Source organism: Penaeus chinensis, chromosome 10 (assembly GCF_019202785.1).
Source record: "Penaeus chinensis breed Huanghai No. 1 chromosome 10, ASM1920278v2, whole genome shotgun sequence".
NCBI lineage: Eukaryota > Metazoa > Arthropoda > Malacostraca > Decapoda > Penaeidae > Penaeus > Penaeus chinensis.
Genome location: NC_061828.1, coordinates 17,416,509 through 17,434,008, shown reverse-complemented (window position 1 = coordinate 17,434,008; position 17,500 = coordinate 17,416,509). Strand labels below are relative to the sequence as shown.

General features: G+C 35.6%; 5 non-coding genes across 5 annotated transcripts; 3 read left to right on the top strand and 2 right to left on the bottom strand.

The window, feature by feature from the left end:
* Positions 1-370: 370 nt before the first annotated feature.
* Trnan-guu lies at positions 371-444 on the bottom strand. The gene has a single exon. It is a non-coding gene; the product is annotated as a tRNA-Asn (tRNA).
* A 3,412-nt stretch (positions 445-3,856) lies between these two features.
* On the bottom strand, positions 3,857-3,930 carry Trnan-guu. Its single transcript has one exon. It is a non-coding gene; the product is annotated as a tRNA-Asn (tRNA).
* A 1,295-nt stretch (positions 3,931-5,225) lies between these two features.
* Positions 5,226-5,299, top strand: Trnan-guu. The gene has a single exon. It is a non-coding gene; the product is annotated as a tRNA-Asn (tRNA).
* A 2,189-nt stretch (positions 5,300-7,488) lies between these two features.
* Positions 7,489-7,562, top strand: Trnan-guu. The gene has a single exon. It is a non-coding gene; the product is annotated as a tRNA-Asn (tRNA).
* A 3,056-nt stretch (positions 7,563-10,618) lies between these two features.
* On the top strand, positions 10,619-10,692 carry Trnan-guu. The gene has a single exon. It is a non-coding gene; the product is annotated as a tRNA-Asn (tRNA).
* Positions 10,693-17,500: the final 6,808 nt, after the last annotated feature.

The following is a 17,500-nucleotide window of genomic DNA, read 5'->3' as shown; positions in this document are numbered from 1 at the left end:
AAGGGTTAATGGATTCGTATGCGATAAGGCAAAAGATGGATGCGATTGCAGATCGTCACAGCTCGCGCATGGCAATTGGCTAGGCTAATGTTGGGTAAGCCTCATTGATAAAGGTAAGGGAGAAGGAAAATTCATGCAAGATTCATGTTACAATGAATGTTTTGCAACTAGAATGAACAGATAATGTTCCAGAGAGAGAAAAAAATCATAATCGTAGTTTCTCTTACACGTACATAGAAGAAATATCTACATTGGTATTTCTATGTCTGTGTCATTCACCAGGTAATATGACTACTTTTGCGTACTATCCTACTTTGACTTACTATACATACATGACATCCACGTGCTTGGGGTCGAGTGTAAAACCAGTCGCCCCCGGGTGGGCTCGAACCACCAACCTTTCGGTTAACAGCCGAACGCGCTAACCAATTGTGCCACGGAGGCATGAGAGATGTTGCAAATGCATAAATATTTCATGGATGTAGCTGTAGCCTTGGACATCAGTCATGCCTGCTTTGTGGATTATCCTCTGAGATAATATACTTGATCTTTATTATCATGTAATAATCCCACTTTAACATTTTTTCCAAAGCAACAGACAAAAAATATTTAAGTTATAAAACATGGTAGTTACGGTAGAGTTAATCACTGTGTCATCCTTAGGTAACATCTAAAAGGAAATGGATTTATACAAATATAAACAACAATGTGCAGACAAACGCTTAAACTATGCGATTTTCCATTTTGATTATTTACTGAGAAGTTTAAACCGTTCAGTAGGTGTATGTTTCATTCGATCAAATAAACGCATAGGTTAATGAAAGATAAGATTATAATACTAATACCTAAGACGAAGATGGTACCAACCTAGCTCTTACAGAATAAGATTTATGTGTATTTCCTTGAATAGATTTACCAACTGTCGGATGAAGTTGAAAAAAATCAACCGCTAATGTGTAACGAAATACTGGACATCGGTCATGGGTATACAACTGAGTCTCCCGTTTAATTGTTTAGTGATTTGACTGTCAACGTTGGATTATCCATTAAGTAACCTATATGTGTACTCAGAGCATTCAGGCAGGTAAGGGGTATCACGATGTACCGGTGCACTGCTATTGTCACCGAATTAAACAAAAATGGCCAGAGTTCTATGGGCAGTGAATTTGAATTGTAATTGTAAATCAATACTCCCTGTTATATGTGTGAGTGCGTGTGTGTACTTCAATATTACACACACACACACAAACACACACACACACACACACACACACACACACACATACACACACACACATACGCGCGCGCGCACACGCACACGCACACGCACACGCACACGCACACACACACACACACACACACACACACACACACACACACATATATATATATACATATATATATATATATATATATATATATATATATATATCTCACGCACATGCATAATATATATGATTATGTATGTATACATCCTCATGTACATAATATAAGTATACGATGTATTCTCAAGGACAACGAATGCACATTGGCATCAATGTTTAAATTCCACTTCTGCGATCAGACTCCATAACACATGTAAACAAATGCATTGTATTGATATTTCATATGCAGTTTTTTCTCTAACATTCTTCATTAACTGATAGCTAGATCAATACCTTAGAGTGCATATATGAACTCGCTACCATCAGAGTTTATTCATATTTACCTTATATATTTTGGTATTATGAATGATCAGCTGATCGTAATGTAAGGCTAGTATTTAGCTATACACCTTTAAGAACACTAAATCAACATTTTTGTTTTGTTTTTTTGTTTATATGTATAAAAGCATATGAAATAATACAAGTGCAATATTCAATAACTGCTTTTCGGCACAGATTATCGATTTGTAAAAATGTATATTTATTCAAATTCAAACAATGTCGACAAAAGTCAGTTTTGATTTTGTCGTGAAAGTGGTAGGATGTCGGTCGATTCCGTTCATTTATTTGTTATTATTCTGCAAAATTTAATTATTGTTAAGTGATAATGTGAACTTTTATTATTGTTTAGGGAAAATGTGAAGTGTTATTAGTGTTACGTGAAAATGTGAAGTGTTGTTAGTGTTAAGTGGAAATGTGAAGCGTTGGTAGTGTTTTGTGAAGAACAGATGTGTTAATTCAGTACAGTTGTCCGGATTCGTTTTGGCAGAAATGTGATTTTTTGGTCTGTGTTCAGTGAAAATATGAAAAGCAACAGCGATTCATATGCGTGAAGCGATTATATATTATTAAGTGCAGTAATTAATACCAACAAGAAATCTTCATAGAGGACTTTAAATAAAGCAGATGCAGGTAACGTACCATTACTAAAATGAACCGATATTAATCACAGTGCAGAATGGTAATACAACATATTATTATTATCATGATCATGATCGCCATCGCCATCGCCATCGCCATCGCCATCGCCATCGTCAGGTCGGTTGATAACTAAAGTACGGGAGGACAGATTTGTTCAGAAAGAGGATTTAGATATTTTGACCTTGCGTAAAATATTAAGCGAGGCAGTGGAAAGAAAAGGGTTTATATTTTACCTTCAAGAAATATATTATGCTGGGTTTCATGCACTCTAGACCATAGCACGAACCGTTGCATGATGTAATCCCAGGGAAACTATAGGATAGTTTTAAAAATAGATCATATTACTCATTTGAATTATTTTATACCGATACAGAAGGTCATAAAACCACAAAATTATTATCAGGTAGAAACTTTACAACGTTGCTTTACGAACAGTGAAGGAGATAGAACAGAAGAAGAAGAAAAAGAAGATAAATGAACACAGTAATCACATGGGTTTTGGAATGCATATGATGTTTTAGATATACCTTGGTTGGTTCATCATTACAACTTTATTCATTAGTATCTCGATACCAGAATGGGATTGTTACATCTGGTTCTCAAGACTAGGAACATGAACTGCGGGACAATATTCTTTCGTAAGTGCAATTTCTGTTGCACAAAATTACTGCATGTTATTTTACTGCATAAGGAGAGAGAAAGCCAGTTTGCGCCAGCTTTAGTGTCCTTTTGCTTGGCCGTTATGTTTAAGATTATCAACATAACGGAAGATGTTATTACGCTCTTATTAAGCAAGAAAACTATTGTCCGAACCAGAATCATTACATACTATAAAAAAAAAAAAAAAAAAAAACGAGAAAAAATATAATAGTAATTGTAGAAGACTTCATTACTGTTTTTTTCTTTTGTCTTATTTGTTAAATATATCCACGCACACGCATCGTTTCCAAGCCAAATAAAACGTGTATAAAAAATATACTTCAAAAAGGGCCTCTCTGCCATATAACCTGCCCCCGATGGTTAGGTTAGGGTATAGGAGATAGATGCCAGTACATTGTTGGCGTTATAATTATATTTAAGCTGTTTATTTTTGTTTGAATTAATTCTAGACGATATGGGCAACAACATATTTTGTTTGAAAACTTTTTTATTATCCAGAACGTGCGTAATACCAGTATTACAACGATGTAAGTTTCCTTCTGTGGCTAAGGGTGTGCTATTTCTCTCGTGCGCACAGTTACGTGTATATATGTTTATGTGCATGTATTTATAGTAAGACGAGTATCTAGAGAGAGAGAGAGTGTGTTATACAACTGACCTGGAACCCTGCACGCCGTGATTTATTTTTGCGTACAATTCCGTCATAACTCAAAATATTATTTGTGTTGGCATTTATACCTAAATAATCATTACGGTATGCAAACTGTGTGGAGGCAAAGGAAATTGCCGTTTTCGGGTGTCTGACTGCATTGCCTTATTTTTCGCATTCGTTGATGAAAGTACAAAACAGACGCCCCCGGGTGGGCTCGAACCACCAACCTTTCGGTTAACAGCCGAACGCGCTAACCAATTGTGCCACGGAGGCATTGGAAGGGGTTAGAGAAAGCTAGTTTAAGACTGAACTCAGGTATTTTCTATTAATGCCTTTAATACTTCATTTCCGTCCCTCATGATAAGCGGGAGGTAAACAATGAACAGGGATCGAGAAGGAAAATGTGCCTTGAATGGTATGACCGATTATCTGTTAGGTTGTCTGAAGTGATGATTACACGCGTGTTCCGGTATATGCACTAGGAAGGGCATTCTCTCTCTCTCTCTCTCTCTCTCTCTCTCTCTCTCTCTCTCTCTCTCTCTCTCTCTCTCTCTCTCTCTCTCATGGGTGTGTACATTTACACACATACACGTAAGTGTGTACGCGCGCATATATATATATATATATATACATTCACATATATACATATATATATATATATATATACATACACATACTAGGGCGCGCGCACACACACACACACACACACACACACACACACACACACACACACACACACACACACACACACACACACACACACACACGTATATGTAGGCCTATATATATGTATGTGTCTGTACATTTTTTTTCTCTCTCTCTCTCTATATATATATATACACATACACACACACACACACACACTATGTGTATAGGTGCATATATATACATATATAAACACATTTTTATATGTTTTTAAATGCATGTCCATATTCATATGCACAAATATATATATATATATATATATATATATATATATATATGTATGCATATATACATGCATGTTATATGTATATACATATATAATATATATCAATTCATATGTATGTATGTATAGATATACATGCATGTACATATTCATATATATGCATATATATATATATATATGTATATATATATCTGCACACTCAAACACACATGTATGTATGTATGTATGCATTTATATGTATATGTATGTATCTATACTTTAGGTATAGATATAATACCTGAATTTGAGTAGAATGCCAAATCATGATATTATCTTGTCTAAGATAGGAATACGTTTAAAGGTGAACTTAGATGATTGTGACACCTTTATCTGTTTTATCGTCGATAATTACTGATCAAATATAGTTTAGGATCCTGTTAGTCCATTTCGTTATATCAGGATAGTATAGGCTATATTTTCATAAAGTACTGTAATTTCCCATTTCACTAATGGCCCAATTTAATTACAAAACCAGGAATGTTATCTATCAGGAACAAAAATATTATATTTTTACCATCAGCATAACGTGATTGGCTAGGAAAGAAACGATATATATTGAAATAACTCGAATATAAGGGCCTATTTATTACATCTATTACATGCCTCCGTGGCACAATTGGTTAGCGCGTTCGGCTGTTAACCGAAAGGTTGGTGGTTCGAGCCCACCCGGGGGCGTAAGTTTTGTTCAGCATTGTGTTGGTGAATGGTTTTCTCCGCACAGAGGTTAGATTAATTCTTTATCCCCAGAATTCTAACAATCTAGCACACAATGTTAATTATCTTTAAACTAGGCTAGATCTGTTTCATTTTATAATTGCAGGTAACAGCATTAGTTAAAAACTAAATGTTAATATAAGGATTATTACTGCGAAAATGCCTATGGAAAGAGGATTACGATAGCGATGATAGCGATAATGATAATGATAATGATAATGATAATAATACAAATAATGATAATGATGATAATAATAATGATAATAAAGATTAAATTACTTATGCTAATAATGATAATACTATTAATAACATGGTAACGATGATAATATTATACATAAGTAACGAAAATAATAATCATAGCAATGATAATAATGATAATAAAGAAATAAATGAAAAAGTGTTTATTTTTCTTTGGTTCCTAGATTACTGAAGTATCCATGGCGTTCACATTGAACTTGCGGTCATTTATACTTAGCAGAAGGGGTGTTACCTTTGGCTCGCAGGCCAAATACTGCCCTCGGGATGGCCATAATTAGCCCCCGGAGGTGACAAGAATGATTAGTTTGTGAAATAATGATCGTCATGAAGGCGAGTAATATATGACTAAGGAACTAAGAATTCACATTTGCTTTTTATTTCGTAATGACAATAGTTTCACATACATATAATTAATGTTAGCAGTTTCGCTGTTTACAGAGGAAAGATGCATATAACTATTATAAAAACAGCTGTAAACCGAAGACGCAGTTTTATCATTTTATAAATACGAAACACAATTCAGTTTAGAGAAAATGAAGTAAAAAATGGAAAGTGCACGGCAGTTTTTGCCCTGCATATATTATATCTCGTGAATAAAGTAGTCCACTTTTGATGAAAAATCAAAATGAAATTGTGCATTAAAATGTAGCAGCCCATGAGTAATTAATTTACATATACTCTTTGTTATCAATAGCCATCATTTAAAGTTTAATAAATGATAAACATCAAGGCACATGATATTGTTGGCCCTCCAGATGATAGCTGTAATGAATAATATCCCCTCGTTTCCGTGTAGTTTCTCTAACTATTGCTAATTCTGAAGAAAGAAGTGTCAGGTAAATAAAATTGTATCGGGTATGTCTTAATAAATCATTATATCCAATATGAAAGAAACACACATAGGCCTTGGCAAAATGATGGACGAAGAGATAGGCTAATGTACTCTTCGGACCTAGTATGTCTTATTTCGCGTTGTTTTTAAATAGTACTCGAGGCAAATCTAATTCTTGAAGCCACGTCCAGTTACAGTATACAGTAAATAAGTACTGTTGACGAAAAATCTTTTAGTTTTATTTTAATTGTACATGTTCTCGTCATAGGAGAGTATATTAAGGATTGTTATTGGATCTTGTAGCTCTAAACACGCCATACTAAACAGGTGTGTGCATACTTGTAACGCCGGCCCTGAACGCCATTGCTTAAACTTGGATAGGTCGGTTAATATATATCATCCCTTCATGCGGGGATTTTCAAGATTTATGCCAATATGTTGTATAACGATTGGAATAATTCATTGAATTTATAGAAGACACGTAACTCTGTACATACACTATATGCTGTTTCTTATGACTGTTTCTTGTAACATGTTAGGGTACGCCCTAAAGAATAAGATTACAACAAAATAAACCAGGGTTTCTAATTGGAACGATTTGTAATTGATTTTTTAACCTTAATGAGATTAAAGATGGCACCTTCGCATAGCATGTGTCTGGAATGCCATAAATCATTTGGAGTGTCTACATTAATGCTAATGATATGTTAAGGATTTATTTGCAATGCGTTTTGATTATTTTTTATTTTATTCTAATTCTAATTAGACGTTCTACACCAGTAGCTAACGTTTACATATTTTAAGTTCTTAAGATCTTAAGATATTTTTTTTATTTTTGAAAAAAACACGTTAAAAAATAAGTAGGTGATCATTCATGTTTTGTGTGCAAATACAACCATTATATATGTTTGGCAAATATAATTGTACAAAATGTACAATGTACACGGCGTAGACCTATCTGAGATAAATATATTAGCTATAAAATCTGAAAACTGCATTGTCAGCTTCATAATTTAATATCTTGTAGAATCAAAATTCTGAAAACGTTCGAAAAAGCTATGCCTCCGTGGCACAATTGGTTAGCGCGTTCGGCTGTTAACCGAAAGGTTGGTGGTTCGAGCCCACCCGGGGGCGTAGGTTTTAGTCAAGAAAGGCACTTATAAGATGGTAACATAGGATGTCGGACGGCGATGGGGCTGACATATAGAATTTGAAATGCATTGTCTTCTGTCCATCCAGGCAAAGTTTATCGTTACAGTCATCCGTCCGACCGTACTAATGCTACTGTAGAATCGAGGTAACCACAGTTAATGAGATTTCTTCTACTATGCCATTAGTATATATGTATTTAGCTATGTAAATCTGATTCTGTGCTTGATAAGAATGTAAATACGATTGCAACAGATATCAATCTGTAATAGAAGGAAATAATGGAGATCAGATATGTATAGGCCTGACAATACTTATCTTTCGTTGGATTCTAATTCTCAATGCTGGACCGGTTTCATAATCATTGAAATTAGTCATTAGGTTGCCTTGTATAAGAATAGAGAAATGGGTAGCATGACGTTAGCATAGGAATATTTAAGAATTATCTAAAAATGTAAGCTCCTGATTTCTAGTAACCGTCTTTGCTGGGGTTATTAAGGCTGTGTATGTACGTGGACCTAAGCTTGAAGAACCTTTGAGCCATATTCTCATGTCCGAAAAAAAAAAACGTAGGAATCGCACTGTTTCACGAGTTTACTTTTACGATGGAAACCCAATAGGATCGTTAGGATCACTGAACTTCAAAATGTTATATCGGAGGCTTTGAAAGAAAATGTATAAGGCTTTAACTGCAGAACAGGTATGAGAAACAGTTATATCAGTATAGAAAAAGTGAATGGTATTCGATAGTGATTACTGTGCAGGAGGAAGGAGGAAGGAAGGAAGTCTCTGGAATAACTTAAGAGTCCTACTAAAGCTAATTGGCAAAACCCTGTGAATTTACATTTGGTTCGCTTTGGATACACAAGGCATTCCGGATCGCCAGCTCCCTACAAATGTTGAATTACCACAGGGAGAATATGCAAACTGGCTGCAACCCCCACCCCGACACTTGACCGCTGACTACCAAGCATGTCCTTGGCATAACTCTGAACTCTTCTCTACTCGAGCCACATCATACCATTATTCTATAATTAGAGTTTGGTAAGGGTCATTTATTTTTTTAATTGAACGAATATCTTCTGATTGTACAGTGTCTCGTGGATTAAGACATATCTTCCTATCTTAGGCCAATACAAGTGTTTGTATTACCACTTGGGATTGTTCTTTGAATTTCTTTATAGTTTTCTCCGTCATTTGTATTTACATCTCAGACAATACTCCACATAAACAAGAAATCAATATAAAACCATCATCAAATACTCTGAAATTTCAGACTTACGATTATCAAAATCAATTTTCACTTTAGTGAATGACTATTTTGCGATAAATCCTAATAATTACATTAAAAATTTCCTGATGCTTCATCAGGAAATGCAGTAAAGTACAGGATACCGTATATTCACAAGGAGCAATGTTGCAAATATGTCTTCGGCCTAATCATGTGTCTCCCTCCTCTTTCGTTTTGTTTGTAGTCTAAATTGGTTAGCATGAATCGCACGCATGGGGAGTAGTAATTTTGAACAGGTATGACTTTTACTAACCTTGCCTGTAGTTGGCAGGCAAGGTTTGATCCAACCTGTATCGAAGAGGCGTAGAGAGGAGGAAATATAGTTTTATATTCATATCAATATGAACTAGACTTAAATCTATATAGGAGAGAGAGAGAGAGAGAGAGAGAGAGAGAGAGAGAGAGAGAGAGAGAGAGAGAGAGAGAGAGAGAGAGAGAGAGAGAGAGAGAGATAGAGAGTATGATATCAAGTAATAGCTTATCAGTGGTGTCAGATTGGATGTGTAGGCTTATCTTATTTTGAACATTGAAATTTAATGCTTAACTTATATTCTGAGTATGATTAGAAAGTGGATATATAGAGAGATATCGCTGATGCAAAATTTCAGTTCGTACTCATAGATGTAGCGAAGCTAAAAGACAGGTATTTTAAAATACAAGCGAGTTTCGTTTTCAGTTTTGTTTCCTGATAGCCTTGGTCCGTGTTTTGATGTAATCTCTTCCCCTTCTCTCTCTCTCTCACACACACACACGCATGCACGCACGCACGCACGCACGCACGCACGCACGCACGCACGCACACTCACAGAAACACACAAACACACACACACACACGTGCATGTGCATGATATCGATTATGCTTAAATATAATATATGTAGATGTAGATATGTGTAATATGCGTATACACGCATAAATATAGATAGAGTATATAGACCTATATGTACACAGCCAAATTAATAAATATATAGATTTTTTTGCATCCATGACATCTTTAAGACATGCAATGTGCGTCTCTACGTGGAAGTATAGGTGTGTCTTAACGACAATCGAAATGTACTTGAACATATTTTCTTTTGCTGTCAACATTAGGTGGTGTTAAGGAGTTTATAGACAACGTTAGTTTAGTTCTCTGGGTGTGAACAAACTTGACAAGCGTTTTTTCTATAATCGAGTAGTACATATAACTGATATTAACCTATATGATTTGAGCACCAAAGTCAGCTTAAATAATAATAAACAAAAACTGTACAAGTGTGTATGTATGTATATGTGTCTTCGTATTCATATATATTTATGTATATATGTACCTATGTCTTTATATACATTTGTATATATGTGTGTGGGTGCATGTGTGTGTATTTGTCATATATACACAGCCATGCATATTTATGTGTATGTGTACGCATACTTATATGCATACACAGATATACATATGAATATACATACATATACATATGGGCATACATAAATATATAAATACTTATCTTGAAAACCAAGAACGTCGATACGGGCCTTCGAGAGTGTTTATCTACAAGGTCACACACGAAAGTTAAGATGTTAACATTTGTAGGAAATAGAGTATGCAGAAACTTTGAATTCTAATATACACAAAACAGGAGTTCTAAGGGATAAATGTTGGAATTTAAGGCGTAGAAAAATGGTGTGACTACGAGTGTACTCAAATATAGTTGTATCACCACAATGGACATAACAAAATTGTTAAATGTGGTGTAACCATTTATATATCAAGCCTCCGTGGCACAATTGGTTAGCGCGTTCGGCTGTTAACCGAAAGGTTGGTGGTTCGAGCCCACCCGGGGGCGCTAGTTTTTCAAACTTTATGATATGCACGTTTACCCAGTTATGCAACACATGCAAAAAACGTATCAAAAGTCATAGACGTTAATCATCCATTATCACATTATCGTCCGAGAGAGGGAACACCCAAAATATTCAGGAAATTATAAGTTAACCGGATTGACTAACATATATAGTATACTGTACAAAATGCATATTTTGTACAATATGAATAGTAAAACACTACCGTGTTGATACTATGGTAGAACAAACCCACAATGCACAAACAGGATTTATTAAAATCGAGACAAAAGTTTCGAACTCCTGGATTCCATTTTCAGGTGTGAAGATGGAATCCAGGAGGATTTCGAAACCGTTTTCTCAGTTTTAATTAATATATTTTAGTGCATTGTGGGTTTTTCTACCACTGCAATATATGGTATATTGCACAACACGAACGAATATAATGTAGCCAGTTTCGAGGAAGCGTTTGAAGAAAGTGATACCTATGAGCACAACAATAGGTGCACTGCACCCAGTAGGGATCAGACTTTCACCTGCAAAAACGTTGCATCGCCCACGCGTGACCTGTCGGTACTGATTTAACCCCAAGGTAAGCGAACTCTTACGGATAGTTGCCGAGTTACCGTATACCGTTTCCGATGTGTGTGTGTGCGTGTGTGTGTGTGCGTGCGTGCGTGTGTGTGCGTGCGTGCGTGCGTGCGTGCGTGCGTACGTGTGTGCGTGCGTGCGTGCGTGTGTGTGTGTGTGTGTGTGTGTGTGTGTGTGTGTGTGTGTGTGTGTGTGTGTGTGTGTGTGCGCCCATTTGTGTATATATGTGCTTATGTGTGTGTGAGCATCTGTGTGTATATGTGCGCATTTGTGTATGTGGAATGCGTTTGCTTGCATGTAATTCTTTAGAGCTTAGCTTCTGCAATGTGGTAAAACAAGGCTAGAATGCATGTGCTTTGGCCGTTCTCGTGACCTGGAAAATATATTTTCCTTGTTCCGTGACATGGCGCATCAGCCTCGTTTACTGGAATCGGTACTAAAGTTTCCTCCGATTTTTCCCCATTAGCAAAACATAATATTTTTCGTTTTCCCCATTGCAATTAATCACAACGGTAAAATGGAACGTAACTTTTCTTCGCGCGTTTCGACAAGATGAGTCATATGAATCGTTATTTTCACCACCTCGCATTTTCATGTTCAGAGAGAGCAAGGAAGTGATGTTCCTGTTGCCGTATGGAGATGCTTGACATTAAGATAGATATACGGCATAAACCCTTTGGAGGCTAGCATAATGTTAATCAAGAACGCTTTGCTAATTGATATGAGTTTTTGAATTTATTATGCAGAAGCATGATAAGTAGGAAATGGAATGACTGTATTATATGAACACAAAATAATAAAATACTCCCAGATTTAAAGCATGCGATCCAAGTATTTCTTCCGGGAATACAGTGATGTTAAAATGTACAGCATATAAGGGAAACACTGAGGCAGTGTTAGTCCTTTTAACAAGCCTTGGAGATTAGGCAAGGAGGCGGAAGGCTATGGCTATTAATGTCACACGACCCTTGCCAGTCAGATAACAAAGTGGCGTTTTGATAAACCCAAGGGTATGTACATTTAATAACCATTTCTTTGTGGAAATATGCATATTGAATCGCCATGCCCTCTCTGTTTCTTGTCAGTACTAGATTTTTTTCATTTGAACAGCCTTAGTTTGTATGATTAATCTTAAGTGATTTATGTTAATAAATATTCCCTTTAATACTGCATTATGAATGGCGCCACTCCATAGACATGCTAGCCCGTCATGGAACTAGTGTGGCAACTTTATATATATATATATATATATATTTTTAATACCGAAGATAAGAGGAAACAGTTACCTGCGCAAACATGGCGAAGGGAGTAAATGCAGATTGAAAGGTTAGGTCGTTGTAACATACTTGGAAGTCAAGGTCTTATTTTAAGGGGCAATGAAATAACCGTCGCTATACCTTTCAATGACTGCAATAAAAGTGACAACCCCACATTATTGTGGTGTGGATATGTGTTGAAATAGTTTGGGTGATTATGAACACAAGAATGGCAAAGCGTAATGTCAAAACGGAAACGCTTCTCATGAAATATAGCAATGCTGATAAAGTGATAAAGTCACCTATTCATATATGCAAATGGATTGCTGTGATTCACAATATTGAGCATCAGCTGATCGCGTCCATAGGAGATGGGGAGGGGTTACAGGGTCCGTTCAAAGGGCAAGATGTCCAACAAGTCACGGTTGAGAAGGGGATGAGTAATGTGAACAGAGAGAGAGAGAGAGAGAGAGAGAGAGAGAGAGAGAGAGAGAGAGAGAGAGAGAGAGAGAGAGAGAGAGAGAGCACCAGAGGGATAGCAACAATTGGAAAGGATGCAAATGGCCCGGGTGGCATAACCGCATATGTTGATGTTTGCATAAAGGTTTCAGGCAATTTTGTCCTATCGGTCCATCTTAGAAAGATCACCTGTATTTTTAAAGTCAATATGTCACCTGACATGCCATTCTTTGTATTCCAACTGGCTAGCCTTCAGGTACCCGTTAGGATGTCAATTTCATACATTTTCAACACTGAACTAAGGTCACATTTTCGCGTCATTGATATACGATACATGTATAAAGCGTGAGAAGGCAAAACCAATAGGACAGAATTTTTATCCTGTGGCCTCATAATCTTGCTTAAAGTATTCTTATCCTGTGGGCTTTTATACTCTTGCTTAAAGTGTGGATCCCCTACAGCGAGTGTCTCGTGTCTCCGCGTCTCAGGTCAAGGTAAGCAGATACTCATGGTCTCTCAAGGTAGGCTTCTTATTGTCTCTCCCTGCCGACCTTTCCCTCTGTACATACACCATTTATATTGCGGATCTTTTTATACATATTGCAAGGTTGTTTTAATAGCTTTATTAGGCGTCCAATATTGCTGCTGATTACATGATTTGTTTCAACTCAAAGAGCTACCACGAGTTCGTGAAATACTGGTACTGATTGTGATTACATGACGGGTGCTCCAGGAATCCAAGTCGTGTTGCTCCAGCGGGTCCCTGAAATTCTCGGCTACGTGGTTCGCGACGGCATTCCTTGCACAGGTCGCTCGTTCATAAGGGTCGGCATTAGTATTTTATTCACATAGATGTGTTACCTGTCAGACCCTTTTAAAATTGATTATTTTGAAAATATTACGTGAGAGTTAATGCCGAGGTCGAAGTTTTTTGTTTTTTTTTATAATTGTATTGAGAAATGGCCTCATGATCTCATTAAATTAGACAAAAGTATACCGAGACTATGTGACTATTTACTTTTGGGGAGAAATTGTGGAGAAAGTAGGGAAGAGGAAGCCTTAAGCAAGATTAAATATCATGAAGTCGCAATCATGTTTTTGATAAAATGTTTGTGTGCTTGTGGCGGTAAGAGATGAAGGTCAGTAAGTTTCTTTAGTTTGAGGACTCCATAAATGTAATTGGATGTCTGATTATTCATAAAACTGACTATATTGTACGTTTACCATTCTTTATTAATACAAGACAACATGTACACACAAGCATGCATAAGAACACACACACACACACACACACACACACATACACACACACACACAGGGGACTACGGTGCATAGGCCGAAATGTATGTCAGAAATCACTACAAGGTTTTCTCCCATACTCGTCTATCTACACATATATCTATACATGGGTAACGCATGTTTGTAAAATAGCTTATATTGTTTCATATTATAGATCAAAATTTGTTGAAATGTCTCGGAATGATTTTTATTGTTTATTAATTATTGCAAATTAAACAATACATAGTATGTATTTATATGCATCTGTACACACACGCACGCACACACACACACACACACACACACACACACACACACACACACACACACACACACACACATACACACATCCACATCCTCATATACATATACACATACGCATACACATATACAAATACATATACATATACATATACGCATACGCATATACATTACATACGCGCGCGCGCACAAACACAAACTTACATATATATGTATAATATATACGTATATCTATATATATACACACACATCTATATATGTATCAATCTCTCTTTTAATATATATATATATACACACACATGTGTGTCTATATCTATATCTGTATCCATCTATATCTCTCTATAGATATTTACATATAAATATATTTATATATGTGTGTGTAGGCATATTCATATACATACACACATGTGCATATACATACTTATACATATACACACATATATATGTACATATATTTGTATATTTATGCATGTATATATACATGTATGTGTACATATATATATATATATATATATTTACGTATATATATATATATATATATATATATATATATATATGTAAATATGTGAGTACACATATTGTATTTGATTTCGGTTGTAAAAATTGACATACCTGGTGTCTGTGTGGCCAGCACGCCTGCAGTAGTTTTTGCGGTGCCTCCATGGCTTTCAATGTCACTCGTATTTCCGAAGATCTTACGTTCAATCGAGTTCACCCGAACTGTTGTTAATTTGGGCATTAGATGATGAGAACTATTAGAAATTATGAGACAGTTCTCTAGCTCTAATGACGGCTTCAGTGAGAATTTTTTTTTTTTTTTGGCATGTATATGCATGTGTAAATTTTATGGTATGGATAGTACTGTGTTCATTTTATCACCACATATACCTCAAAGGAGGGTTTTTGGATAAGAATACTTTCAACTAAGAATACTATCTATTACAATTTCTGATAAACTCTTTAAATATTAATGCAAATGCACATTAGTACTCTGAAGATTGACCTGGACAAAATAATTGCGAATATAGTTAACATTAAAAAGGGCGAATTTAAAAGTGAGCGCCCCCGGGTGGGCAAGGAATAGTGATTTCACGTTTATGCATCTCATAGTTCGTACGTATACTTACTGTCAAAAGTACAACTTTTCACATCAACCAGTCGCAGTATATATAAGAATTTTTTTTTTTTTCCTAATTCGGGTTGGTTATTAATGGTGGCAAAAATTATGCGGACATGTTTTGAATTGGATTACAAGAAAAGTAACACCTGAAACAAATTGAAAATTATATATAAACTATGTGTACTCGAGAGCCTTATGAACCGAATTTATTAAAGCTGTTTTAATAGAAATACAAACTGATCATATAATTGATGAAATTACCTCATTAATTACTCTTTATTACGCACACACGTGCGCGCGCACGCGCTCTAATGCACACGGACACATTCGCACTCATACCTGCTCGCACGCGCGTATGCATACATACACGTATACAATGACATTTTATATCTCTTCCATGTTTTACTATTATTAAAGAACGACACCAGCTGGTTAATAAATTAATGTATTGAACTTTAATTACTGTTTCTTACACTTTAGCAGCGTCTGTTTCACTTAATATAACCCATTGTCATGCACATTTTAAAGTTGCCGTTTTTATAAAAAAAATATTAGCCATTAATTAGCTATTACGCAATTACCTTTCAACATCGAAATCTAATTACGAGTCAGGCCCCTTTTCAATTAGGGACCGTCCATCATTCGGGGCCCCCTCGAAGACTCTTCTTCGTGTTGCCACAGGGGATCAAACGTCAGAAAGATGCATAAACAGAACTGTTCTGATGATTATCACATTTTAGCTCCCCCCCCCCCCCCACACACACACAGTTGCATGCGAGTGTGTATACATAAGAAAGGAAAACAATCGTCATATGTCCTAGGCTACAAATGGAATACATGCCCGACTGCAATAGAGCTTATGTAGAAAATTGAGCTGTTCTCATGAAATGCGGAGTAGAAAATTAGTTGTCTGACATGAAACTAACTGCAGAATTGCAGCCAGAAGCATTAAGTAATATTTTGAGAGGATCATCTATATGCCAAAGAAACAGTAAAAGAAGAGGTAATATTAGTGAATTTTTAAAAATCACCTGAACCAAAATACCTTATCAAATTAAGGAAAAAGAAAAATCGACGGGTAACAAAGTGAATATCCCAGTTGAATATATATATGTATGTGTATGTGTGTGTGTGTGTGTGTGTGTGTGTGCTTTGTTTCACTCATCTCAGTGCAAAATATTTTATTTCCATGATTTTGCTGTCATAGAAATAGTCACATTCTTTTCATTAATTTAGGTGATGGAATAACAATCATACCAATACTTTATAGAGCATTAGTAAGATTGTTATATATATACACATTGCATATATTCTCTCTGTCTCTCCCTCGCCCCCTCCCCCTCCCCCTCCCCCTCCCCGCCCCTCCTCCTCCTCCTGCTCCCCCTCTCATATACACATACACATACACACACATCCATGCATATATAATAAATGAATAAGGCATACACACTTATATATACATATATATGCATATACACATGTATATCTATATATATGTATGTGTATAAACATATATATATATAAATATCCTTTTCTATATGTATTTGTATATATATACTTATACACATAGATATAGATACATGTATTTATACATGTGTATGTACATGTATATATATATGAACACATGTATACATATATACATATACATATATACATATGCATACCTACATATACACATACATATGCATATATATATATATATATGCATACATATTCATATGCATATATATTCATATGCATATACACATATACATATATGCATATATGTTTTTTTTTTACCATACATATATCTTACAATATATGTATGTATATATAATATATATCTATAATAAATACATATATTCATAT